The 27,952-nt window shown below is 45.7% G+C and overlaps 2 long non-coding RNA genes across 3 annotated transcripts in view; both read right to left on the bottom strand.

Moving 5' to 3' along the window:
- LOC143269416 (uncharacterized) overlaps positions 1-27,952 on the bottom strand; it is a 104,849-nt gene that overhangs the window by 15,477 nt on the left and 61,420 nt on the right. The window lies entirely within an intron of this gene.
- On the bottom strand, positions 828-27,841 carry LOC143269417 (uncharacterized). Its single transcript, XR_013045832.1, has 2 exons — positions 26,362-27,841; positions 828-2,531 (listed from the first exon to the last, which is right to left on the bottom strand). It is a non-coding gene; the product is annotated as an uncharacterized LOC143269417 (long non-coding RNA).

Genomic DNA, 27,952 nt, shown 5'->3' with positions numbered 1-27,952 from the left:
CCCTGTCCACACCCGACACCAGGTCCGGGCCCAGACCAGAGACTTGTTATTTGCCCACTTGCAGATTCCTATAAACTCTACTGTCCCACCCCTAATCTCCACCCTACCCCAGCTCCCCACTCCACCCCATCCTTATCCCATCCCACTCAAGGTTACCCCCAACCTCCCCACCCACACACCCACCCCCATCCCACCCCTACCTACACACCCCACCCCACCCATCCTACCATGTTCAAGTTTCATTTCTGCTTCTGCGAAGAAGCAGTCTGAAGACAAGCAGCACAAAAGAGGAAGGATTTACTCAGTTTACAGTCCCAGTTTACAGCTCTTCGTCACAGGAAGCCATGGAGGCTGGCGCTTGAGGCAGCTCACCACACCACGTCTACACTGAAGAACAGAGACAGACAAGCACATCCACACTGCCTGCTTACTTGCTGTCAGCTAGCTTTCCTCACTCTTCTACAGTTCAGGGCCCTGCCCATGAAATGGTGCTGCCCACAGTGGGCTGGGTCCTCCTATAATAATGACCAATCAAAACAATACTCCACAGACACGCCCGTCTGATCTACTTCCTCATCGGGACGCTCTTCCCAAGTGATTTTGAAGTGATTTTGGATTATGCCAAGCTGACAGTTAAAGCTAACCAGCACACACACACACACACACACACACACACACACACACACACACACACAGCTCCCTTCCTTTTCCTACAAGACTCACATTGTTAAATATGCTGATGAAGTTTGCTACATTCAATTTTTTAAATGGGATGTGTCTTGGTTAGGGTTTCTATTGCTGTGAAAAGACACCATGACCACCACAACTCTTATAAAGAAAGCATTTAATAGGGGTGACTTACAGTTCAGAGGTTGACTCCATTAATATCAGAGCAGGAAGCACAGCAGTGTGCAGGCTGACGTGATGCTGGAGAAGGAGCTGAGAGTTCTACATCTTGATCCACAGACAACAGGAAGTGAACTGAACTAGGCATAGCTTGAGCATAGGAGACCTCAAAGCACACTCCCACAATGGCACACTTCCTCCAACAAGGCCACACCTACTTCAACAAGGCCACACCTCCTCATAGTGCCACTCCCTATAAGCTTATGGGGTCCAGTTACATTAAAACCGTCACATTCCCATTCCCTGGGCCCCATAAGCTTGTCACAACATCCTAATGTAAAATGCATTTAGTCCAAATTCGAAAGTCCCCATTGTCTGTGTTAAAGTCCAAAGTTCCAAGTCTCTTCTGAGATTCATGTATTCTCTTAAACTGCAACCCCCTATAAAATCAAAATCAAAAAACAGATCACATACTTCCAACATATCATGGCACAGGGTATACACTGTTGTTCCAAAACATAGGGAAAGGAGCATGCATAGTGAGGAAATACAGGACAAAAGCAAGACCAGCTGGATAAACTGCAAACTCTGTGTCTCCATGTCTGATGTCAAAACTCTCTTCAAATCTCCAACTCCTTTCAGTTTTGTTGATTGTAACATACTTCTTTCTCTTGGGCTGGTTCTGCTCCCTGCTAGCAGCTTTCCTTGGCAGGTCTCCCACAACTCCAGCATCTTGGAGTCACTAAGGCAACCGAGGCTTCTCCTTCACAGCTTCACACAATGGCCTCTCTGGGCCTCCATTCAGGGACACCCCTGACACATGCCTGGCCTCTGCAGCTTTCCTTAGTCACAGAGGAACATCCCATAAGCCTTTTCTTGTTTCCTTGGCTTTTGTGTCCTTGTCCTTGATGTGGTCAAAGCTGCCAAGTTCTGCTGTTTGCTGGGGCTAGAACACGGGCCCCTTGTTCAATTATATCTTCACCAGCTTTCTGGTTTTGATGGTTTCCTTCACTGCCTAAACTTGGCTAATCTGGAACCTGCTCTGTAGACCAGGAAGGCCTCAAACTCTGAGATCTGCCAGCCCCTGCCTTCCAAGTACTGGGATTAAAGGGGTGTACCCCCACACCCAGCTCTAAGCTTTTCTGTAGTTTCTTTTCACAAATTGGAAACTTAGCTAGATGGGATCTTGTCCTGAGGTCACCACTCCCTTTATTCCATTTCTTAATCTGTTTATCTCCTTAAACACAGGACTTAGTTCCATTTTACTTCCTGGTATTTTTCTGCTCAAATTGTACATTTTGTATTTTTCCTTGCTCAACTTGCTCCTTTTCATTATAAATCTTTATAAGCATGAACACTAGTAACTACATGACAGACCCTATACTAGGCTGTTTTGAGATCTCCTTTCCCAAAGGAATTAATCCAAGACTCTTCGCTTTAGCCTCAGGCAAACTTTTCAGACAAGGGCAAAAAAGCAGCCACATTCTTTACCAAAATGTCACAAGAATGATCTCTAGGCCACATATTAATATTCGTATCCTCTGAGACTTCTTGAACCAGTCCTCCACATTTCATCAGATCACCCTCAGCAGCACTGTCTTCCATGCTCCTACTACCAAAGCCCATTAAGCAGCACTTAAAGTAATCAACTGCTTTTCTGATCCACAGTCCCAAGGTCCATATTCCTTTAAAAAAAAAAAAAAGCATGGTCAAGCCTGTCACAGCAATGACTCAGTTCCTGGTACCAACTTCTGTCTTAGTTAGGGGTTCTATTGCTATGAAGAGACACCATGACAACCACAACTCTTATAAAGGAGAACATTTAATTGAGGCTGGCTTACAGTTCAAAGGTTTAGTCCCATCATTATCATGGCAGGAAGGTATGCAGGCAGACGTGGGACTGGAGTAGGAGCTGAGGATTCTACATCTTGATCTGTAGGCTGCAGGAAATGAACTCAAACTAAGCATATCTTGAGCATAGGAGACCTCAAAGCATACACCCAAAGTGGCACACTTCCTCCAGCAAAGCCACACCTGCTCCAACAAAACCACACCTCCTAATAGTGCCACTCCCTAGGAGCTAATGGGGACCAATTACATTCAAACTACCACAGAATGGATCCAAAAAAGTGAAGGTGAAAAGGCTGTAGAGTAGATCCCACAGGGCTGTGCAACATCGATGTATACTGTGCAGGTAGGGCACAGACCACACAAAGCCAACAGTCCTGAGGGTAGGGCTCCAGGCACTAACTCTTTAATTCCTGGGTTGTGGGAGAGTGTGCTGGTCTGAAGCATAAGCAAACTTTGAATGCTCTTGGGAGACAGCTATCCATCAATCAACATTTTAATAAACCAGAGATCCTATCAGAGGCTTCCCGCTGACTGAGCTACCTCAGAAGAGAAATGTGCTCCGTAGGGAATGAGAAGATGCTACCTATGCATTGGTGATCAGAAAGGAGGAGAGGCTATGTTATGAGAAAGCATAACTCTCAAGCATGGGCTTCTGATCTTGAGTTCCACAGGCAACTCAGGACGTCCCTGCAGGTCTCTAGAAGGGAGGAAAGGATAAAAGGCATATTTTTTAGAAGGACTGATTTCAAAGTGCAGGCCAGATGCAGTGGTGAGCACCAGGGAACTGGAGGTGGTCCAGAGATGCTGGGAAGCACAGAAACAAGTTTCCCCTCCCACAAGGAACATCTGGATTCCTCCCAGGAGTTCATCTTCATGTTCACAGACTCCAAGGCTAGTTTGGGTTTTTCCTTTTCTGGTCTGGAAGCTCTCTAGAGGTAATTCTGTATACCCTCCCATGATGACCAGCCTTTGCTAGACGTTTATTGACTTGCTAAATAAACAAATGGTTTATGAAATAGATACTAAAAGCAGCCCCCAAAGTCTGTGTTACTATGAAGATTCCCCCCCCCCTCCTCTAACACTCCTTCAAAGAAATTCTCCAGCTTAGGCTTATCTTTGATCACTTTGCAAAACCTAAAGGCAGCCCAAACTCTCTCCTTCCCTATCTGATCTTTAACAAAACCCACTCTGGGAGAGACCTCCAGACTTCTCTGAATGCACTGGAGACCCACTTTCTGGCACATGCTAACCCGGTGCATTGTATTTCATAAAGTTAACCAGACTCATTACAGAGAACATATTTCCAGTAGAAATGTTAACGTCTTCCTCACACAAAGAACAAAAATCAATGTCGTAAATCCAGGAAATCTCCCCTAAATGTCTCGCCCGTCATCACTCTCTCTTGCACTCTGTGTAAATACCATTTTGACAGGTGGGCTGTATTTCTGCTCTGGCAATATAATACTGAGTTGGCTACAGGACCAGTCATGTGGCTGAAGTAAGGCATATTGGCTGAGAAGTTGTTTTTTTTTTTTTTTTTGTCAAGGCATTTTGTGACATTAGAATGCCAACACATGCCCATGACTGTACCTTTACCTTTCTAACAAGTCCCAGTCCTGATCAGCCATCTTAGAGCAAGATGAACTTCAGTGATGACCTACAGGTTTTCAACATGAATTAGAGGCAGATGGAGCTATTTTCTGGGGGCATGTTTTCATCTCAATGTATTCATTTTTCTCAAGTGTGCAACCAACACCAATTATGCATGCTGGGCGGATGACACATTTAAAAATAGGGGCAATGACATCAATTTTTCAGGAATGTACAATTGAGGCAAGCAACTCGATTTTAAACTAAGACTTTGTTTTAGTTTAAATGCCTACACCCATCAGAATCGAGTAAATTTCTGTTCAGAAATGTGAACTCTCCGGGTAAGGTTTTCTTCAACCCCGGGGGAATGAACATAGCTTCATTTCAGGTATAAACAAAAATCTAATCTTAGAAATCCTCCAAGATGTTGACCTTTGTGTGGGGATCTGTCAATCCCTGGGTCTTGGATGGGTTATTATAAATTAAAGTCTAAAGCTCTTTCCTTCTCTCTGGATCTATAACGCCCCTCCTTCAATCAGAAGCATCCAGCTTACATCTGCAATTCAGACCCCCCGAGTTGGACTGCAAAACTAAGCACACTCATCATCCCAAGGGCACAGGCAAAATTAATTAAGGCATTGCCACCAAATATTAGCCCTCCTTGAGCTCCCCCCAAAAGTTTATTTCTAATTATCTCCCATTGAGTCAGGTCTCCAATGAGTCAAATATTTTATTAGATTTTTAGAGCCTATCTCCCGACAGCTTCAAAGGATTTTTCTCTTTTAGCATCTTTGATTCCCTCTAATATGCTTCCGTCTCTCAACGAAATCTCTGTCCTGAATCGTATTATAAAACCGTAGACTGGGAAGAGTCCTCTGAGGCAGTCTAGCCCACTTCCATCTGATTATAGACAAGGAAACTGAGGCCTAAGGAACTTGATGTCTTGACAAAAAATGGGTGCAACTTCACATTCTAGAAACTCAGTGCTCTAGAGATGGACTGCTGGGGACAATTGGGGCCAAAATGACCCTGGTGTAAAGGCCTGTACAGGATGACAAGTGGGGACATGCCATCAAGAGGTTAGCCTATCATCCAATCACTCTATTTAAGTCCTTCTAGCAGCAGGCCCGGCCCCCATATTTAAGTACTACGAGTGATCTTTACATGCCAGCCAGGCTCGTGGGACAATTCTACCAAGGAACCATAGTAAGAGACACACAGTAGGACACTAAAAACAACATACACATATACAAAAAAAAAAAAAAAAAAAAAAAAAACCTAAAAGCAAGGATAAATTCAAAAAGAAAAGGAAAGCCCAAATTTTCCTATAGGCAACATTTCATACATAAATATGATAGAAGGAAAGGACACTTATGAGAGAATAAAGCTAAATGCTTAGATATCAAAACCGTGAAAGCACATGAAAAGACAAAAAAAAAGATTTGGAGCATCGGAAGGGAAAAAAAAACCCTATAGACTGTAAAACAAAGAGATAAAGAGAAAGTAGGCAAAAAATAAAAAATTAAAGCATGCTGTTAAAATCAGGCTGTGCCCCATGCTAAGTCACTCGGTACTCCGTGAGACAGCGCTTTTTCGGGCTACACCTTGTCCTGAGAGGCTCCATGTTACAAGTAGCTTTTGCCACTATCTTGAGGATGGAGGATGCTACGCACCCAGGCGGATGTGTGAATGGCACCATCGGCCAAGCACAACCCAGGCGGCACAGGCTGATAATGGCTTATGCTTGAGAGGAGAAAGTGTCCCCCTGTAAATTCATCAGCATGAAATGAGACTGGGGGAGCGTATGCACATATTAAAGTCACATTGGGGAAACCTGAGGCCTGAGAACTTATCAGACAGAGCAGACCAGGGAAAGGCTGTAACTCAGTTGTGAACCCCATAGAGTGCCCGCCATGCATCTATCCAGTGATTATATGAATACTTAAGATCAGAATGAAAGAGCCTGTGTTTGCCTCGGCCAGGGTTACCAAGGCAGGAGAAGTATGGGACAGTCTGCTCCCATGGAAACTGCTGTACCTTGTGAGTGTGAGAATTCAATCAATTCTGACATGGAGGAAAGACACAAGCCTGTCCACCCCTGCTTCCGACACAGCACACTCGTGACAACCGAGAGGGTATAACTGAGATAGTGTGCTATGTAACCAACAGGCATTCTAGGAACTCGGAAAAAAAGAGAGGGGAGAGAACTATCAACTGCGTTTTTAAAAGATGGAAGAACATGTCATCTAGGGCTGAGGATCAGAGTCTCTGCCTGTGAGCTCCCTAAGTGCCCACACCACGGGACAGTGTATGTGATTCCAGAAAGTCAGGGATCAAGAGAGCTGGAAGCTGAGAGTGGCGTGTGGGACTTCTGGTGCCGTAAATAAGGCAGGAATGGAGTGAGGCCTCCAGAATTCAGAGAAGACTTACTTGACACCCACTGTCTATACCAATGATGGATCAAACATGAGAACGGGATGTCAGCGTTTTTCACACAGGCAAGACTCAGAACATGCATCTCCTCGGCACTACCTCCTAGAAGTTCTTGAAGGATCGGGCTTTTGTAAAGAGAGCGGGGGAGACAAAACAGAAGACAGGAAATTTGGGGAAGTGAGTCAACAATGGAGAGGGTGTCGGAAGCCCGAGGGGGAAGCTGTGAGACCAAGGAGACCCAAAGGGGAGGGGTCTAGGGAAAAGGAATAGGGAGCTGGCTGGTTCCCTGGGAAAGGGGGTGCTGCTGGGCACCCGTGGGCAGCCACTGCCTCTTTTGTCCATCTCACTGGCTTGTGTTGGGGTTGTGATGTGCCCAGCTTCTGGGGATGGACAGAAATTGCCCTAAACCAATCCCGCACTCCATTTCGAGCTGCCAAGAGTTCATCTAAGACAGATGTGTGATAAGGGCTGCCTGTGGAACAGAGGGGTAGGATGTGGGGCAACTCTAAGAAAGACGCTGGTCTATAGGAAGAGTCAGAGACAAAGGTTCCACGTGGCTTCTCCCATTGTCCTTCTCACTTCTCACTCGTGTGACGGGGGACATGGTCTGCGGCCGTGGTCTTGGGATGATGGAGAGAGAGGTGGCCCACACTCTGGTGAAGGCAGAGAAGGTCAAGGACAGCTGGGTCCCCATCATGCTGAAGTCTCTCCTAGAACCACCCCTTGCCATGAGTCTTGTGTTAGGTAATTACAGATATGCTTAGACGTCAAACAGTTCAACTTACGACATTTTAACTTTGCGATGACGCAAAACTGAGAGGCATTCAGTCGGGTTTTGACTTGAGATCTTGTCTGGTCCACTCTGCCATGCAGCCCTGCTCTGTAGCCTCGCCAGGCAGCAGCCCCCCCCCCTCCCCGCTCCATCACAAGGGTAGATAACTAACTCTCTAGTGCATTGGGTTGCCTAATAAGCAAAGTGCGCGTCATGCATTCATGAAGACCTGAGTTCAGTCTTCTGAACCCACATAAAAAATCCAGGTAGAGTGATGCATACCTGTGATCCCAGCAGTGGGAAGGAGGACACAGGCACGATAGCCAGGTAATCTAGCCCAAATAACAAGTTCCATGCCAAGCAGGAGAGCTTGTCTCCAAGAAACCAGATGGATGGTACCTGAGAAGCAATACCTGAGAGACTGATCTCTGGCATCCACATGTGTACACACACACACACACACACACACACACACACACACACACAGCCCTTATACCTATAATCCCAGCATTCGTGAGGCTGAGACTGGAAGACTGCTACCAATTTAAGGCCCAGCCAGACTACACAGTGAGTCTCAGGCCAGCGTGGGCTAGAGTAAGATGTCCACATAGTGATACATGACACTGAAAAATAATAATAACAATAACAAATAATAATAATAATAACAAAAAACAATAATAATCTAGAATGTTTCAGTGAAAAGATGATGCAGTTCTGGTGGATAGTTAATGATTTCAACAACTTTGGATAACGATTTGACGAAACTGCCGGTGATGGTAACGTGTGTTTCAGAACGTGCAGACGGACTCCTGCACGTGCACCCAGATGACACTTAGAAGTGTCCACTGCAGCATTGTTCTAATGGCAAAAAACACAATTGTATCCATTAGGAAGAGGGCTCGGTCAAGTACAGTGTTGCTGTGCAGGTCTAAGGAGCTAGATTTGATACCCAGAACCTACATTAAACACATCTATTCATACATACATACATACATACACACACACACACACACACACACACACACACACACACATACATACACACACACATACATACATACACACACACATACATACATACATACACACATACATACATACATACATACATACACACACATGCATACACATGTACATACATACATACACACATACATACATATACACACACATACATACACATGTACATACATACATACATACATACCCTGACAGGGTGACACATACTTGTAATCCCTTCGCCAGGAGGCAGTGACAGGAAGCTCTCTGGGCTCTCTGGCTAACCACACTAGCTGATTTGGCAAACTCCAGGTTCAGTAAGGGTCTGTGTCTCCAAAAAAAAATATGGTAGACAGCTACTAAAGAATGACACCCAAAATTGACCTCTGACCTCCATGTGGACATGCACCTGCACACACACACACACACACACACACACACACACACACACACACACATCCATTTTTACTAGCTAAGAAGTAGATTAATACATTGTGGTACAAACATACAATGAAATAGCATGCATTAGCTTTAAAAGCCAAAGTGACGTGTATCAGCATGAATAAATCTCGCAAATAAATGTTAAGGGAGGAAAAAAAATGAGCACAAAGACAAAATACAGTACTTGGCCACTGGACTGTGAGGTACAGTGCTACTGTGTGTCACTTGGGACTGCATATACATACAATACAAGTGAAATAAGTAAGTCAGTATTGGAATGGTAGACACCGGCTCCGGGATCATGCTGAAGGTGGTCAGGGAGGTGAGAAACAGAAATGGACTTTGGAAGAGAAGCTTACAGAGCTTCACCATCTGTGACACTCTCTTTGATAGCTGAAAAAAATATGGCAAAATGCTTAGTAAGAGTGGCCCAGTGAGGGGCTGGAGAGGTGGCTCAGAGGTTAAGAGCACTGACTGCTCTTCCAGAGGTCCTGAGTTCAATTCCCAGCAACCACATGGTGGCTCACAACCACCTGTAATGAGATCTGGTGCCCTCTTCTGGCCTGCAGGGACACATGCAGACAGAATATTGTATACATAATAAATAAATAAACCTTTAAAAAAAAAAAAAAAAGAGAGTGGCCCAGTGAGGCAACAGGTACATGGGTATGCATCTTGACTCGACATATTTCATATTCACAGTGTGGATTACCGTCTACTCAGCTCAACAATCCCTACTGCAGAGTCACCATTGAATACTGAGTGAACCCCAAACTGTCACACAAAAATATTGAAGGATAGGAAAGTAGGGGTTATGAGAGTTCTAACAATAAAAATAAGAAGTTTTTTGCAGTAGGAAAATTGGGGGAGGGAGTATTTGTTTAGAAAGAAAAGTGATAAATTGAGAAGATTTCAAGGCTGAAATGACTGATTTGGAGAGCTGGGGTGGAGCAGCTGAGGATGGTTATACGCTCTTTATAAAGACACAGTTCTGGCCATTGATATATAATGGGGGAGGGAATGTCTGTTGTGGATTAAAAGGCATTTCTAGGGCATAATTTTTGACCCTGACTAAGGATGTGGCTGGATGAAAGAGCCCTTGCCTAGCATAAAGTACTAAGATCAATCCTCTAGCATTAGAGAGAGAGAGAGAGAGAGAGAGAGAGAGAGAGAGAGAGAGAGAGAGAGAGAGAGAGAGAGAGAGAAACCAAGCTGGTCATCACAAATATTTCCAGTACTTGGATCTGTGACAGCTACTTTGTGATCATGTGGCCACAGCCTGAAAATGAAAGTTAGTACACAAGAAATGAGGGGTGCCGGGTGGTAATGGCAGTGGCGGTGGCGGTGGTGGCGCACGCCTTTAATCCGAGCACTTGGGAGGCAGAGGCAGGTGGATCTCTGTGAGTTCGAGGCCAGCCTGGTCTACAGAGTTAGATCCAGGAAAGGCACCAAAGCTACACAGAGAAACCCTGTCTTGAAAAACCAAAAAAAAAAAAAGAAAGAAAGAAAGAAATGAGGGGCACAATATATGTTTGTATGTGTATACACACATATTCACACATACACACAAACACACACACACACACACACACACAACCTTGAATCTTTGATCACAGCATTGAGCATCTGAACAATGCCAGCAGCCACTCACCACAGGTTTCTTGTTAACCAAGAAAAATCCACTCCAGTGGTTTAAGCGAGTGTGGGGCAGGTTCCTTCTGCTTGCTACTGAAAGCATTACACACTCAACAAGCTCACTGAATTCTCCTAATATATGAATTAAGCATCAGAACCTCTATTCCACACACTGGCCTGTGAGTCAATTCCCCAAGCTCACAGAGCTAGAGACCAATGCCAGAACCCCACCCAGGAACCATTGCACACATCAAAGGTTTTGCTGCTGCTGCTGCTGGCTGCCCCTCAGTGTCATTCCTGACCGGGGAAGGGTCACATTCTCTGGAAGCCAGTTATAGGTACAGATTCTCTGGCCCTCCTCAGACAGACTAGCTCAAGGGTATACAATGTAACAAGACCCAAGGTGCGGCCTGTATAGCCCTAGAAGAGAGAGTAAGTACCAACGTTGGAACCTATAGGAGGCAAATTCAGCTCAAAGAGAATGAGAAATTTGTAAATGATTCCCTCTTCATTCTCACTGGGAAACGCAGGGTCTGGTGGAAAGCAGTGAGTTCCCCATAAGGATGTGTCCAGCATCAACAAATACCCCAGCCCATCCCACCCTCTCGGACTGCTGTGGGGGATAACCTTGAGGTCTTTCTGTCACTGGGATTTTTTTTTCCCATTGACCTTTCCTGAACCTGAGATTTCGCCATTAGAGACATCCCTAGATGTCATTAACGCTGAATCTAGCAAATAAATGTCTTTCTGGGGGCACATGCCCGGCATAACAAGCACTGTTTCTCAGAGCGATTTCAGTGGACAGAGAAAAGTCAGAGATGCTCTCGGAGGTGGGGAGATGAAGGTCGCAGTCCTGGGCTCCCTGATGGCCAGCCTTCTTGACACAGCCCAGTGGGAAGCAAAGGAAATGAATCTCGGGGCTGGGCAGCTGAAGCAGGCCAGCAGGCGGTAGGAAAGGGAACCTCAGGTGGCCCGGGGAAGCAAATTCGCGCTATTGCCTGCTGATAACCGCCTGCCGCTGGGTTTGAGGCTTCCCTCGGCTTTCTCTGCAGCTTCTTCATCCCTGACTGAGCCCCAGGCCAAAGCTGTGAACTCCACACAGGCTTTGGAAGCGTACACATGTAACCACATTCTCACCCTTTTGAATTTAATTCCACAGTATAATTAAGCACATATAGTGCACACGCACGGCTATAATACCAGCTGTCTGTTCAATTTGGAAGTGTGCATTAAACAAATCCAAGGAAGAAGCAACAATCTCTGAGCCTTGGGCCTGGGGGGTGGGGGGGAGAGCATTCAACCAGCCTCACTGACGAACATTTTCTGTGACACACTGCCACCAAGTGGCCAACAGGGAGAACGACAAGCAGCACAGTGAAGCTCTAAATGGACACTAAGTTTCTTGGCTGTCCTTGGACCCCTGGCACCTGACAAACGCTCAGAAATTGTTCCTGAACCAAATTAAATTTAACTGAGTTGGAATTAAGTGAAGCGAATTGATTAAGCATAAAATGAACAGATGTGTATGGGAACAATCATTAGAGTTTGTTTGGTGAACCTTCCCATGTGCCTAGCATGGTGATGATCACACAATGGGTGAGGATAGCCAGAGAGGGAGGGAGGGAGGGAGGGAGGGAGGGAGGGAGGGGATGGGGAGAAGGAGGAAGAGAGAAAGACAAATACTCTCACTGTCACACTGACGTAAATTAACATACACCTATGACATCCCCCTGCCTGTTCCCCAAGACAGGGTTTCTCTGTGTAGCCCTGGTTGTCCTGGAACTCACTCTGTAGACCAGGCTGGCCTCGAACTCAGAGATCTGACTACCTCTGCCTCCCAAGTGCTGGGACTAAAGGTATGTGTTACCACGCCCAGCTGCTGCAACCCTTTTAACGGGGCTCCAGCTGTAACCTGACTGAGGCTGTGGGGCCCTGGGGGTGGGCACAGGCACAAGCTCTCTACTTCCTCATTGGACGTCAGACAGAACCTCCCTTTCGTTCTGCTTTTTTGTGACCTGCATGGCTTCTTCCTGGTTTTGTGTAAGTTCAGAACACGTCCCGGGATGTGAAATAAATGTATGATGGTGTGAAATATACTTTACAGTGGATGAATCATTTTAGATTAACATGGAATGGGTTGTCATTATAACATGGAAAGGGAGGCTGGAGATGTCAGAGAACCCACCCACATCACACATGAAGCCTGTATGTAGGTCTCCTCACTGGGTCCTGTCACAGATGGAAAAGAATCTGGGGCTGACTGGCAGATATTTAGTCTCTGCCATTTAGAGCATCTGCTCCAAGAAGCCCAGAGCAGGCCCTGCCGGCAGGCTCCAGCTGGGGACGTCTATCTAGCTGGGGGCGTGTCTCCAGCTGGGGGCGTGTCTCCAGCTGGGGGCGTGTCTCCAACTGGGGGCGTGTCTCCCGTCTGCATGGGGTCCCTCCAGGGCTGACAGCCTGCATGGCCTTGGCTGACTCACCTCTTCCCAGCAGCTCACAGCCTCGTCCTTCAAACCCATCTAGAGCTCAGTAAGGCCTTTGTCTCTGCATGGTCATCTTGGAAAACTACTTACCGGAGAGAAATTTTGCTGAAATAAAGATGAATTACAATCGAGAATAGTCTTTAAAAACCAACAAACATGGTAGCCATTTGGTGAGTGAGGGGGAACAGCGTGGCTTTCTTGGGAAGAATATTTAAATAGGCTTTTCATTTACCACACTGATGAGGTCAAAAATAGAAGCAATCGCCTTGATAAGAGCTTATCTATCCGTGTATTCAGATTTCTATACTCATCTTATTTTTAGGATTTATTTTTATTATTTTTAATAAGGGCATGTGTGTGTGTGTGTGTGTGTGTGTGTGTAAGTATGTGCACATGAGTGTGCCTGCAGGGACCAGAGGAATCAGTCTTCCCAGGAGCCGGAGTTACAGATGGCTGTGAACCACCCAAGGTGGGTGCTGGGAATAGAACTTGGGTCCTTTGGAAGAATAATATGTGTCTTTAACCACTAAGCCATCTCTCTTTTACTGGTCTCCAAAAGAGTTCAAGGGTAACCTCTAGTGGCCCCTGAGGCAGGAGAAATACTCTCTCCTCTGGATGCTCCCGTCACCTCTTGTCTACCTGCCTGACCACTGACGTTACATTGCTAGTCCATAGGCTTCCAAGGACCAAGAATGGTATAAAAGAATAAACACACACACACACACACACACACACACACACACACACACACACACTTCAGAGTTCAAGAATAATCAAGATGATTCTGGAAGGGTGAGGAGATAGCTCAGTCCATAAAGTGCTTGCCACAGAACTGTGAGAGTCTTGAGTCCAATCTCCAGAAATCGCAAGCATGAGTTGGTAATCCCAGCTCTAGTGAGGCATGGACAAGTGGATCCCAGATCCTCATTGGCCAGCTAGCCTGGCCTGCTTGGCAAGACCCAGGCTAGCGAGAGACCCTGTCTCCAATAAAAAATATATATATATATATATGGATGGCTTCTAAGGAACAACACTGTCATCCTCTGGCCTTCACAACACACACACACACACACACACACACACACACACACGAACATGCACACATACACACATGGGGGGGGGGTGAGGGGGTAGATTTAGCCAGCCATAAGCCTGATGATACATTGGACTGAAAACCAAATCACTTGTAAGTCTATCATCCTTCCAGATATGAGCCTGTGGCTGCTGCCTACCCATCCATGCAGTGGCCTGGGAGGCTGTCACAGACGATGACAAAAGAGCCTTCTTTTATAAAGGAAAGAGGGCCATCTGTTGCCAGCTGAGTCTGAAGGCTTTGGTTAACTCGGAAAGCTTCCTGACCACATTAGGTTGATAGTGTCCATTTTCAAGCTATGAACTTGCAAGCCCTTTAAGAACAAGGATGGATTATACTTCAAAAATTGGTTGGGTGGGGGGAGTTGAGGGGGAAGGCTGGGGGGGCGGGAAGAGGGAGGAGGGGGGATCTGTGGTTGGTATGTAAAATGAATAGAAAATTTCTTAATAATAAAAAAAAAGGAAAAAAAATTGGTCTGTGACCCAGCCTTTTCCCCGGGACTGGGAACTGTTGGATTTTAGGGAACCCAGTAAACAGCCCTGTGTTCTTCTGAATTCCAGATAAAATGAGAAGCGAGAACTGGGATCATAGTGATAGAATTACAATAGCAACTATTAATAAATGTTATAGGAACCATCTATTAAACTGCTTAATAGCACTGCCTGCTCTTTGCAGGATATGAAATGGGTGCCTCCCACGGAATCATTTGCCCAACATCATGCACTGAGCAAGACAGAGAGCCAGGGTGGTCCCACCCATCACCACCTTTCAACACTTCCTCCCAGACTCCTGGCATGCAGAGGAGGTAGGGCTTGGCTCTGTGGTCAAATAGGCTTCCTAAAACAGCCTCCTTAAGGGGAGACCTAACACCCCACCCTCTGAACCGCGAGCTTCTGCAAGATCTGAACCTTCCCCTTAACAGAAAGCAGATGGGAGTGTGTCTCCTAGGCAGGGCTGGATACTTAAAATGCAAAGACCAGATCAAAAAAAGAAAATACAGAACTTCTTGTCCAAAAGTCACTGACGATTTCAGAATCGACAAGCACAGAGCATTGTGCCAAGGACAGGGGGCCCTTCTGAGCACGGTGTCCCATGCAGTGACACAGATCTCACACCCACGAAGCTGGAGACGAGCCCAGGAGAACATCCAGTTCCCTCCCCTCCCAGATAAGTTCTTCCTGGGGGCAGGAGCCAAGATGCTGAGGAAATAGACTGGTGTTCCCAGGCTCATCTACCCTTCTAGGGAATGAAATGAAAACTCTCTCTCCTGGACAGATATGAAGGACGGGGAGGCAATGTCCACCATACAGGAGACACATTTGAGAAGACACTGTGTCAGCTACGTGCATAGCATATTGCATTCTGTGCACTTTCGTAGGATCTCAAACCCCTCACATATTTCTCTATAAATCTTTCTGCTGCTGCAAGCATAGAAAACAAGTGGGGAGGGCGGGGGTGAGGGTGGGGGTGGGGGGGAGGGCAGCGAGATGGCTCTGCACATAAAGGTGCCTACCACCAGGCCTGACAACCCTCACAACCACAGTTCACTCCTCAGGCCCCACACGACGGAAGGTGAGAATCTATTCTACAAGTTGTCCTTTGACCTCCACACATACATTGTGATAAGCACACACCACAGATGTCCATTATTTGTGGCCAGGGATTTTTAGTCTCCATCCCCCATGTCTGTCAATCCGGCAGGCTGGATTTACATTCAGTGTGTTCTGAATTCTCATTAACCTCGAATTGCCTCCTCCTACCCAGAGCTGTGACATTTAAAAAACTATCAAAGTCGTCTAAAACAACCATCATATTGAACCATTGGGCGATAAAATGAATGATCCATAAGCCTAGGATGACAAAAAAAAAATTTAAAACAGCCTTAAAGAAATAAGACCTCCATTGAACACCTCATGGGCAGTACAAAATTCTTCATTGCTCTTTGTTTTTGCTGCACCAGATGTGAATGACATCCATCAAGTGTAACTCTTCAAATGTAATGGTGGTTCTGAATGCTACCTTGAAAATGGTGACCAACAAAATTTTCCAGCCATGTAGACTATCACTTTTAATGGTTTTCAAAACAAAAGGTATTCAAGCTCCAAAAACTGAGGTCTTAAATGTATTTTTTTTTTTTTTTTTGGTTTTTTTGGTTTTTTCGAGACAGGGTTTCTCTGTGTAGCTTTGCGCCTTTCCTGGAACTCACTTGGTAGCCCAGGCTGGCCTCGAACTCACAGAGATCCGCCTGGCTCTGCCTCCCGAGTGCTGGGATTAAAGGCGTGCGCCACCACCGCCCGGCTAAATGTATTTTTTTAATGATGGTTTATATAGGACATTTCTAAACAGATCAGTTTTCCTGTGGTCAGCCCTCCCCATCTATGACATCTGCATTTGTAGAATCAATCAGCCTTGGGTTAAAAATATTATATATATTGATATAATATCAATCCAAGGTTGATATATATATGTGGAGGCTGGAAAGATAGCTCAGCAGTTAAGAGCACTTATTGTTCTTGGGGAAGCCAAGAACAAGGTATTACCAAGAGCTTGGGTCCCAGGACCCATCTCAGGCAGCTCACAACTGCCTGTGACGTCCACTCCAGGGCATCTGACACCATCTTCTGGCCCCTGCAGGCATCTGCACACAGGGTTACATAAATTCATGCAGCACACACATGTACACATAAGTAAAGATAATCTTTCAAAGAGGGCTATGACACCAAGAGACAGTATAATCTCATGGATCCATCATTTCATATGCAGCCATTATTAACTGAAAGTTCATTATGTGATACATGACTCCCTGTGCCCTTCATTGTAAAAACATGAGCTCAGAATCTCAGTCTGAGAGGGGATCCTGTAGATACCTAGCTCAAGTCACTCACAGCCAAACCAACGCTCTAGAGGCAGATGCTGGCATCAGCATGGTCAGCAACACCAGCATGAGCTGTACTGGAGGCATGAACCCTGGTGCTGATGCCTTCCTGCCTCCGGGGCTCTGCTTTGAGGATGGCAAGTAGCTCACTTACAGTTGTTTGCAAGTGGCACAATAATGACATCCTTTTGGTGGAGGAAGAAACTAAAGCTTAGGAAAGTTAGATAGTACACAGCAAAGCCAGAGCTTAGCCCAAGTCCTTAACACTGTGCTAATAATATGGATGCCATATTACCATGAGCTAATGCTTCTCTTTACTGTTTCCCGTCTCCTCTCTGACTACCTTCCTTGACAATCACACAGGCCACTTCTTATATTTTTGGTTGGGAGCCTCACCTTTAACGGCTAAGCCACCTCCCCAGCCCAGCAGCCACTTCTAAATGCCTATGGCTTGCACAAGGAAACCCTAGAAAGGAGGAAGGGAAAGAAACCAGTAGACACACCACCCAGGTGCAAGTGTCTGAGCCCATGTCTCCTGTCACCAGAACACTGCAGGACTCAGAAGTCCCTCCCTCCCTCCAGAATCAGAGCTTGCACAGGAAGAATGAGGTGCCTGTTGGAGCTCTGAGCAAGCAGGAGGCAAGGAAGCATGAGTGACTTTTCCTGGCCCATTCATTCTCCTTAAACATGCGTCTCAGCCACAGGGAGGAGCAGGAGAGACTCTGTGGAGGTTCAACAACAATAGTAGCCTGCTCGGCTTTTTTTAACCCCCTCAGACTGCCCTCCCCTTCCCATAGGCCCCATCTGCTGTGGATAGCACTCTGTATGCTGTAAATGTGTTGCTCTGATTGGTTAATAAATAAAGTGATGATTGTCCAGTTGCCAGGCAGGAAGTATAGGTGGGACAAAGAGAGAGGAGAATTCTGGGAACAGGAAGGTTGAGTCAGGAGTTGCCAGCCAGACACAGAGGAAGCAAGATGTAAAGATACCAGTAAACCGCGAGCCACGTGACAAGGTATAGATTTATAGAAATGGGTTAATTTAAGATGTAAGATCTAGCTAGCAAGAAGCCTGAGCCATTAAGTCATACAGTTTTAATTAAGATAAGCCTCTGTGTGTTTATTTGGGTCTGAGCGGCTGTGGGCCCGGGTGGACACAGGAAAACTTCAGCTATATCCATCCCTTCTTCAAATCACTGGCTTCCTCCTACTGGACTTGGGTTTGTCCTACCACTTTCTGACTTCTGGAAGAATCACCCTCCCGTTACACAATAGCAGGTACAGCTCAGCGACAGGGTGATTTCTTGAGAACACATTCACTTCTGCAGCTGCCTGTGAAAGGTGAAGGGATTATCCCTTTGTTGAAAGTCTTTTGCTAGGGGCTGGAGAGATAATTCAGAGATTAAGACCACTCGCTGCTCTCCCAGAAGACCTGAGTTCAGTTCCCAGCACCCACATCTGACATGCTCTTCTGGCCTCCATGGGTACCTGTGCATGCATGGCATACACTCACACAGTTACACACATACATAAAAATAAAAATCAATCTTTTATTTTTTTTTAAATGTCTGGTGTTTGACAGGTGTGGTGATACTTACCAGTACTGGGAAGATTAAATCAGGAAGACTCTGAGTTTGAAGTCAGTTGAGCTATATAGTGAGACCCTGTCTCAAAAATAAACATGGGAGGGGGCTGGGCAGTGGTGGTGCAGATGTTTAATCCCAGCGCTCAGGAGGCAGAGGCAGGTGGATCTCTGTGAGTTTGAGGCCAGCCTGGTCTACAGAGCGAATTCCAGGACACCCAAAGCTGTTTCACAGAGAAACCCTGTGGGGCAGTGGGGAGGACATGTGAGGAGAAGGGGGCCGTGGCTAGGAAGATGTCCATTTGGTAAATTGATGGTCATGGGAGCATCAGGACTATTCTATCCCAGGAAGAACCAGAACCTGGCACCAAATAGCTCCCCGTAGATATCTGTGGGCAAGTGGATGAAGACATTGAGTATCCTAGTAAAACTGTACACCATGTCAATGTACACAGAAAACAGTCAGAATACCACACTCACTGCCAAGAATGTGGACCTCCCATCTGAGGAAGAGATGGACCATGCCTGGGGTGTCTTAAGAACAGGTTATTTCTCTAATGGGAACAAACACAAGCCAGAAGCCATGTCATTAAATGCTTATAACCTTCATGCTGACACCTAGTTTACTAAGAATATTCTTGTCTTCCTATGTAGCTTGCCTTCAGGGAAAGAATGATCTGGATCGGGATGTGCTTACAGTCGCCTGGCCTTGCCAGGTATTTGCAGTCTCTTCATGGAGAGTGAGAGACATCTTTCTGGTTTCATTGATTGCTCTCTGGGGACTTGGTTCATGAGTGCCCATCCCAGAAAGATGCACACTCAGGATGTCTCTGAACAATCAGGTTTCTGAGCACACAATTCTAGATATTGAACCATAATCAAGTCCTTCTGTATGCCACATTTTCCTGACAACCACCACATGCTAAGAAGGTATAACACACAATGAAGTTACTGCCTTACTACTAGGACACAGCAGACTGACTTGGTTTAAAGGTGGAGCTACCATATTATTTATTTTAATGAAAACAGAATGAAGTGAGGTTCTGATATGGAAAATTGGGAGACGCAGATGGAGCCTGTGAGCGAGCCAAAACTATGTCTTATTTACATTCTAACATATCTTCCATGTCACCACCACCCTGAGACAGGGCAAATGCTCAATAAACATTTGCTGAATTAATGAACTGATTGGACTGACCACCTGTAGAGGGTTTCAGAAGTGTCAAAGAAAGAGTTGTTTGCCTAGGGAAAGGAGCCAAAAGAACCAATGGGAGCTGCTAATAACAAAACACCAGCTTTCCAGTGTCACTTTGTGCTCATCCAACCAGGTAAGGACATTTTCTCCTTCCAACCTTTGCAACTTTAGCTGCAAGAGATTCTGGAAAGTGTAGTATATTACTCCCCAGCTTCCAAGGCTCAGAAATGCACATGATGGTGATTGGAAAGGGTAATGATCACTAGCACACTAAGGTAAGCATTGAAATTACATCATCTCTGCTTTAATAGATGAAAAACCTGAGTCCTAGAGAAATTAAATGGCACACACTTACACAATACACCACACACACACACACACACACACACACACACACACACCCCAAAACAACTATACTTCCATGGTAGAAAATATCACAATCTACTTTCTTTTTTTCCAGCGCTGAGGACCAAACCCAGGGCCTTGTGCTTGCTAGGTAATTGCTCTACCACTGAGCTAAATCCCCAACCCCTACAATCTACTTTTAAGAGCCAATTTACAGATCTACCTGTAAATAGACTGTAAGGATTTTAAGGGTAAAGAGGGGGTCTTAATCTGTTCACTGGTCTGGTGACTGACCCTCTTAACTCATGAAAGGAAAAGCCAGTCATTGGCTCAGTGAGCACTGGGCTCTTTGCATCCTCTGCCACTCTGCTTTCCACCCAGCTTTCCCAGGTACTCATTGACTTCATTATTTGCTTATTCATTTATACAAAAAAAAAAAAAAAAAAAAAAAAAAAAACATCAACAGAGCACCACCAATGCATCCGTGTCTGCCACGGGAAATGTAATAACGAGCAAGAATATATTCAGCTCGCGTGGAGACTGTAGTCTGGTGAGACAGACAGATATTAATCAACTTCTCACAAGAATAAATGCAAAACTACACCACAAAAGGAGGTACACAGCTGTCTGGGGGTGTCTAGTGGAAGATTCGAACTGTACTGGGACATCAGGGAAGACTTTGCCACAGCAATGATGACAGCTGAGATGTAAATAATAATAGGGTTTCACCACGCAAAGAGGGTAGGAAAGCAAGCCCCACAAGGGAAGGAATAGTTATACAAAGGCCTAGTGGAGAAGCTGAAGGAGTAGAGCACAAAGATGTCCTAGGTGGAGATGAAGGACAGGAAAGGGCTGGGAGGTCAAATGAAAGTCATTTCCTTCGTTATGTGAGGGAGAGAGCATGATATGTGCACCAGTGACCTTCATAGAATCTCAAAAGGAAGAATCAATTATCACCTAGGGTTTGTACATTCGACAAGTCACGGTGCCCTGGCCCAGAGCTGGGCACGAACTTGATGACCTGGAGCCAATTTCAGCCGCAGCCCCCACATTCTTGGCCCCTCTTCCAAGAGTGAGTCACATTTTGAGCATCACATCAAGGTACGTTAGGCACAACAAATGCACACGCACTTCCAAAGAGTGTTCTGGAGAGAAGCGACTTGGTGATGCCATTCACATACAGATGTATAAAGAGGCTTATATTAGTTTTCTCGCATTTAATTTATTGTGCAGAAAGGAACTGAAAAGTCTTTGGGATTGGAGATTTCCTTTGAACTAACATCAAACCGCCAGACTAGCTAAGCAGGTTCAGCCTGGCTTTGATATGCCTCGGCACACACGGTGTCACTCCTGATTCGGATGCGCCAAAGGGGAGAGAAATAGTACCCGGCACCACGAATCACTGCTTATTAAAAATAATTAGTGGAGATAGTGCAGAAGCCACTCTCAAACTCCTCCTTTTCTCTAATTATCCCCTTAAACACACAGCGAGAACAATCCGTGAGAGACTCATCGGGATATTTTGAAAACTATCTTTTTATCCCACCCAGCAAAAACTTAGGCAAGAAACTGCAGTTGGACCAAACAAAACCATAATTAAAATGGCTTTTTTTGTTCTTGTTTTTAAGTCTTATTCCTTTACAGTTTTTAAGCTTTGACTCGTGTTTTTTACCTGTAAAATTTTTTTGTTTCCCTCAAAGGGGAACAAAAAAATTCTGTAGGCAATTGTGGATAGATCTACTGCTACCAGCATATTCTAAGGGCACTCATGGACTTCTCTGAGGAGCCAGCACAACTTTTACTCTAGTGAGCTTGGTACCACATTTTTTTTTAAATCCAGTATTTGGCTTTCCGCACATCTTACCATCAATGTCAATAAAATCCGTTTCACCTGGCTGCTCTCCTTGATTGACCACGGGACCTACACAAGTCGTTGAACCGAATTTTACTTTGCTTGCCTTTAAAATGAAAATAATAATTACCCTACGTTTAAAGAAGGTTTCAAAGCCTGCGATGAAGTTACTGGACCTATTTTTCTGAGGAATTCTGAAAGGCTGAGTTCCCTAGAACCTTGCCACACGGCCACACTAATCTTAGCACACGTCTCTCCTGTCCCGTGGAAAAACAAACCATGCATCTGGCTGCTTTGAGCTCCTCTACCCCAAATCCCAGCCCTCTCTATGTCAAGCTGCACTATGATCTCCTCACAGCTTCTCCCAGGTTACAATCTTTTATATATATATATAATATATATAATGTAATATATATATTTTTTTTATTTTACAATACCATTCAATTCTACATATCAGCCACGGTTTCCCCTATTCTCCCCCCTCCCACCCCCTCCCCTTACCCCCAGCCTACCCTCCATTCCCACCTCTTCCAGGACAAGTCCTCCCCCGAGGACTGTGATCGACCTGGTAGACTCAGTCCAGGCAGGTCCAGTCCCTTCCTCCCAGACTGAGCCAAGTGTCCCTGCATAAACTCCAGGTTTCAAACAGCCAACTTATGCAATGAGCACAGGACTCGGTCCCACTGCCTAGGTGCCTCCCAACCTGATCAAGACAATCACCAGGTTACAATCTTTAACTATAATCTATCACTGTCTTTCCTAATTAGGTCACTTGTTCCTTGGGGCATTAAGAATGTCTTATTTGGGGGTCTGCAGGGATGGCTAACCGGGGAGAAGCACCTGTCCCACAAATGTGAAGACCTGGGCTCCAATACCAGAACCAACATAAAAAGCCAGACAGACAACCCAAGTGTCTGTGGTCCCAACATTCATTCCTTTGGTCAGATGGGAGTCAGAGGCAGGAGGATCCTTGGAAGCTCGCGGGCCGGCTAGCCTGGCCTAGACAGCAGAAAAAGAGATGGTCTCAAAATAAGATGGAAGGCAAGGACCAACAGGTGGGGGATATTTTCTGACCTCCACACATGAGCCGTGGCACAGGGACACCCACATTCACACGCCCACAAATACACACACGCCACATACACAACAATAAATAAATAAATGTATGTCTTATTCTGACTGGGGACGTAGCTCAGCGGTAAAGTACTTGCCTAGCACGTGCAAGACAGTTCCCAGTACTGTACACAAACAGGTCTTACTGGTGCCCATACCCTCAGGCCCTGTCGTAAAATATTCCTTTAGTAGTCGAAATTCCATCATGGAGATGGGAGGCGCTCACTAGACCCCGCCCCTAACTGAGGAACTATTGGCCGTTGATTGGTGCTGGAGGAAAGTCACTCTTCTTTGGGGGCGTGGCCACTGGTAGGTTGCTCTAGTGAATGGCCCCACGCCCACACAGATATGGGGAGTAGATTATGAAAGAGAGAGGAAGAGAGGGAGGGAGAGAGGGAGAGGGAGAGGGAGGGAGGGAGGGAGGGAGGGAGGAAGGGAGGGAGGGAGGGAGGGAGGGAGGGAGGGAGAAAGGCATGAAGTTGGGAGCGGATTGTGTTAAAGGAGATCCAGTGGTAGTTACAGGAAGGAGATGAGGGTGAATGCGATCATATTACACTCAATACATGCATAAAACTCTCAAAGAATAAATTTTTAAAGCATTAAAAAAACGTTCATTGACTGAATACGCGAATATATGACAATACATAAGAAGTCCAGTAGAGTCCTGTGGATTGGGCCGGACTGAAAGCTGTAACACCGTCTATCAGAGAGCTGTCGTTCTCTAGCTGCGTTCAGACATCGCCAGCAATTTTAGCTGAGGGCCGGGAGCCTCCTTTAACCAAGTCCACTCCATCTCCAGCCGCCTCTGCCTTGCCTACTCCCATCATCAGAACAATCACGATCTATAACAACGTCTTGGATTGAACTCGCCTAGATCCTGGTGGCAGGGATTTGTGACTGTCTTGCTCACTGCTGAGGCACAGGTGTTTAAAAGATCCTCGTTTGTAAAGTGAGAGTGGAGAAAGAACGCCCGCGGCACAGAATCTCCAAAGATCCTCAGCAACTGGCATCACCTCTCTCTCTCTCTCTCTGTCTCTCTCTCTCTCTCTCTCTCTCTCTCTCCCACCTTCCTTCCTGTCCCCTCCCCGCCCCCCCATCCCCCGCGCCCCAGCCTCCTTCAATCCCTTCTTCTTGGCTTTTTTGTTTCTTGACGCCCAAGCTGCCTGTGCTGGCCTTGAACTGCTGGCCCTCCCAGGCGCCGGGATTGCAGGCTGTGTCTCTGTGCCCAGCCTTTCTTCTAACGAAGGAAAACTAGAATCTCATACCCTCAGGAGGCCTACAAGGTGCCCAGTCCGTAACGGTCTCTTCTCTTGTGAACCAGTTGAGAATTAAAGCAGAGGACGTGGTGATTAAAGAATCAAACCTTGGGAAGGCAAGATGGCTCCGCAGATTAAAGGTGCTTGCCACAAAGTATGACAGCTGAGTTTGATCCCTTATATCACATGGGTAGAAGGAGAGCGTGAACTCCTGAAAGTTGTCCGTTGACCTCTACAAACATGCTGCGGCACACACACACACATGCATGGGAGCACACACGCAAATGTAGATAATGCTTTCAAATTATTGTAATAAATACATAGAAACAATGGCGTAAGACAGAAGAGAGACACCCAAGTTCCCCACAGACAACTCATCCCCAAGAGCAGATGCTCACTAAGGACAAGACGCCCCCCTCCACCTTGGCAGGCAGTGAGGGAGGAGACTGGACCCTAGCCCTGCGCTCTCAGCCCCCATGCAGAAGGGGACAAGAGGCATGAAGGTGCCCCCCTCTCTCACGCTCACTTCTCCTTGGTTCCAATTACAAACTGTCAGATGGAAAGACTGTGAATTAGCCGCATTCACTGAGTCCAGTGGATCAATACTTGAGATCACAAAACAGCACCACTAATCATAGTGATAAGAGCCAGGTGCTCAGATAGCTGAATTATTGTAATTTAGGCATTTAACCACAATATCACAGACAAGTAATATAACTAAAGGGAAAGAAAACCTGCAAAATGATCTTGTCACCTCTCCTTAATCTAGCTCTGCCTTCATGATTTGGTGGCCTGAGGCATGCCCAGCCGCTGAGAGCCAAGTGAAGGACAAGCTTTGTCTTTGTTGGAGAAGCCACAAACTTAAACTTCCAAGAGCCTCTGTGCTAATAATTGTTCTCTTTCTAAATGGCTAGAGAGTCTCGAGAATACTCCAGAAGCAGCAGTCCTTTCCCTGGCAAGATAATGTAAAGGCAGACAAGAGAGGAACCAAAATATATATCCTCAAGACTCTTAAACAATAGTCCAAGATCCTGAAATGGAGCCAGAAGATGGCCGTCTCTGGGTTCCTATTGCTGTGATGAAACACATTGACCAAAACAACTCGGGGAGGAAAATGTTAGTTGGCTTGCACGTCCCAAGTCACAGTCCATCAAGGAAAGCCAAGGCAGGACCTCACACAGGGCAGGAACCTGGAGGCAGGCGCTGATGCAGAGGCCATGGAGGGGGGCTGCTTACTGGCTTGCTCCTCAGAGCTTGCTCAGCCTGCTTTCTTATAGAACCCAGGACCAACAGCCCAGGGGCATCCCCACCCACAGTGGGCTGGGCCCTCCCCCACTGAGCACAAATTAACAAAATTCCCTACAGGCTCATCTACTTACAGTCCAGTCTTCTGGAGGCATGTTCTCAATCAGCCTTCCCTCTCGGATGACTATAACTTGTGTCAAGTTGGCGTAAATCTAGTCAGCCCAACGGCTTAGTGAACAAAAATTCATCCCCGGAGCCCACATGGTAGAAGAGAATTCACTCCAAGTTGTCCTCTGACTTCCATGTACAAACTCCAGTGCCCACACTACACATATAATAGATAAATGCGGGGTGGGGGTGGGGAGAAGAAAAAAAAAGAAAAAAAAAAAAAAAGACTAGGATTCTAGAAGCAAATCTCTGAAAAGCATGTTCTCAAGACCCACCCAAGCTACCGGGAACAGAGCTTTTATGGAGAGCATAAAGAGAATAACTATTTGGAACAAAGAGAGAAACACAAATTTTTGAAGATGTAGTCTTTTGGGGTACCCGCCTTTTGAGCTAAGTGTGGGGGCGGGGGACGATGATGGGAATAAAAGCTCTCAAAACTACAAAATAAGTTTGGTTTTTGGTGTTTTGTTTCCTCTTTCAGGTTTGCCTTTCCCTTGGGCAAAACAAATTCCTCTGTTGCATCCCAGCCTAGAATGAATCTTCTGGGCTAATGATGAATCGGGGATGGTAATGGAAATCACTACTGACCTTTCAAGAGACAGCCCCTCTATATCCTCACCGCGCCGCTTGAAATGCCTGCTCGGATTCAGCGGAACCGTCTGCCATCGATTTCTCTGTGTTCCAGCTTGAAAGCGACCTGGGAAGTATTGCTGCGTGTTTTCTCATTACTGCGTCGACATCATCGGAAATGGTGATTAACGATTCTGCCCTGGAAACAGCACTGTTGACCTGGTAATCACGGAGTGAAGCGTGCCCAGGCAGCAGCAAGCTCATCACAGACGCGGCGCCTCCCAGAAGTGTGTGTTTTCTAACTTTCGTGGGGTGAAACTTTGTGGCTCTTGATTAAGAGCCTGTGGGTGACAGGAATATGAGTTCCTTGTGTTGTGGTTTATTTGATTAATCTCTTCTCCTTTTTCAGTTAAACTGGGCCCTCCATAGACTCAGGTTCCACGTCGATATTTTTTTTTTTTATATTGCGCCTGTACTGAGCATATGCAGACGTTTTTCTTGTCGTCATTCTCCAAACAACACAATCTAAGAATTGCTGAAATCACATTTACCTTGCATTGGGTATTAGGAGTCATCTAGAGAAAATTTTAAGTATGCAGGAGGGTGTACATAGTATATGCAAATTCTGTGTTGTTTTATAGAAAAGACTTAAGCATGCTTGGATTCTGGTACCCGTGGACATCTTCGAATAAATCTCCTCCCGGTAATGAGGAACAATCCTCCTCCTCCTCCTCTTTTGTTATTCCTCCCTTTTCTTGATGTTTCGGTTATGAGCTGAACCATCTCTCTAAACCCCTCCTTCTTCTGAATGAATCGGGATTCTCCCACAATGTCTTAGTTTTTCATTCATTTTCTTTTTTTTCTAATTTCTCTGTTTTCCATACAATTTCATAATCTCTCTTCCCTTTAGCTAGTGGGTCTTTAGCTCTTTTCTTTTCCCATCTCATTTATGTATTATGTCTCAGTAAAACACAGCAGAGAGATGCCACAGACTTTCAAATAAATGCAGAAGCTGACAACCACCATCTCCCTTCATTTTAAAAGTAGTTGAGGGGCCAGAGACCTGGGTAAATGGTTAAGACCATATATTGCTTAGGGTTTCTTAGAGAGCTGGGGTTCAGTTTCCAGCACCTGTGTTGGGCAGCTCATAACTACCTGTAACTAAAAGCTCCCCCTTCTGGCCTTGGCAGGCACCTGCACTCACATGCACACACACACAATTAAAATAATTTTTTTTAATAATATGAGCCAGACATGGTGGTGCATGTCTTTAATTCTAGCATTCATTCAAGAAGCAAAGGCAAGCAGATCTATATGAGTTTAATACCAGCCTTGTCTACATAGTGAGTTCCAGGCCAGCCAGGACTACATAAAGAGACCTTGCCTCAAAAATAAATAAAAAGCCTAACAGTGGTGACACACGCCTTTAATCCCAGCACTTGGGAGGCAGAGACAGGTGGATCTTTGTGAGTTCCAGTCCAGCCTGGTCTACAAAGCAAGTTCCTAGACAGCCAGAGCTACACAGAGAAATCCTGTCTCAAAAAAAAAAAAAAAAAAAAAAAACCTTAATAACTAAAATGAGGGGTTGGGGATTTAGCTCAGTGGTAGA

Source organism: Peromyscus maniculatus, chromosome 18 (assembly GCF_049852395.1).
Source record: "Peromyscus maniculatus bairdii isolate BWxNUB_F1_BW_parent chromosome 18, HU_Pman_BW_mat_3.1, whole genome shotgun sequence".
NCBI classification, from domain to species: domain Eukaryota; kingdom Metazoa; phylum Chordata; class Mammalia; order Rodentia; family Cricetidae; genus Peromyscus; species Peromyscus maniculatus.
This window is presented reverse-complemented; position numbering and strand designations above follow the sequence as displayed.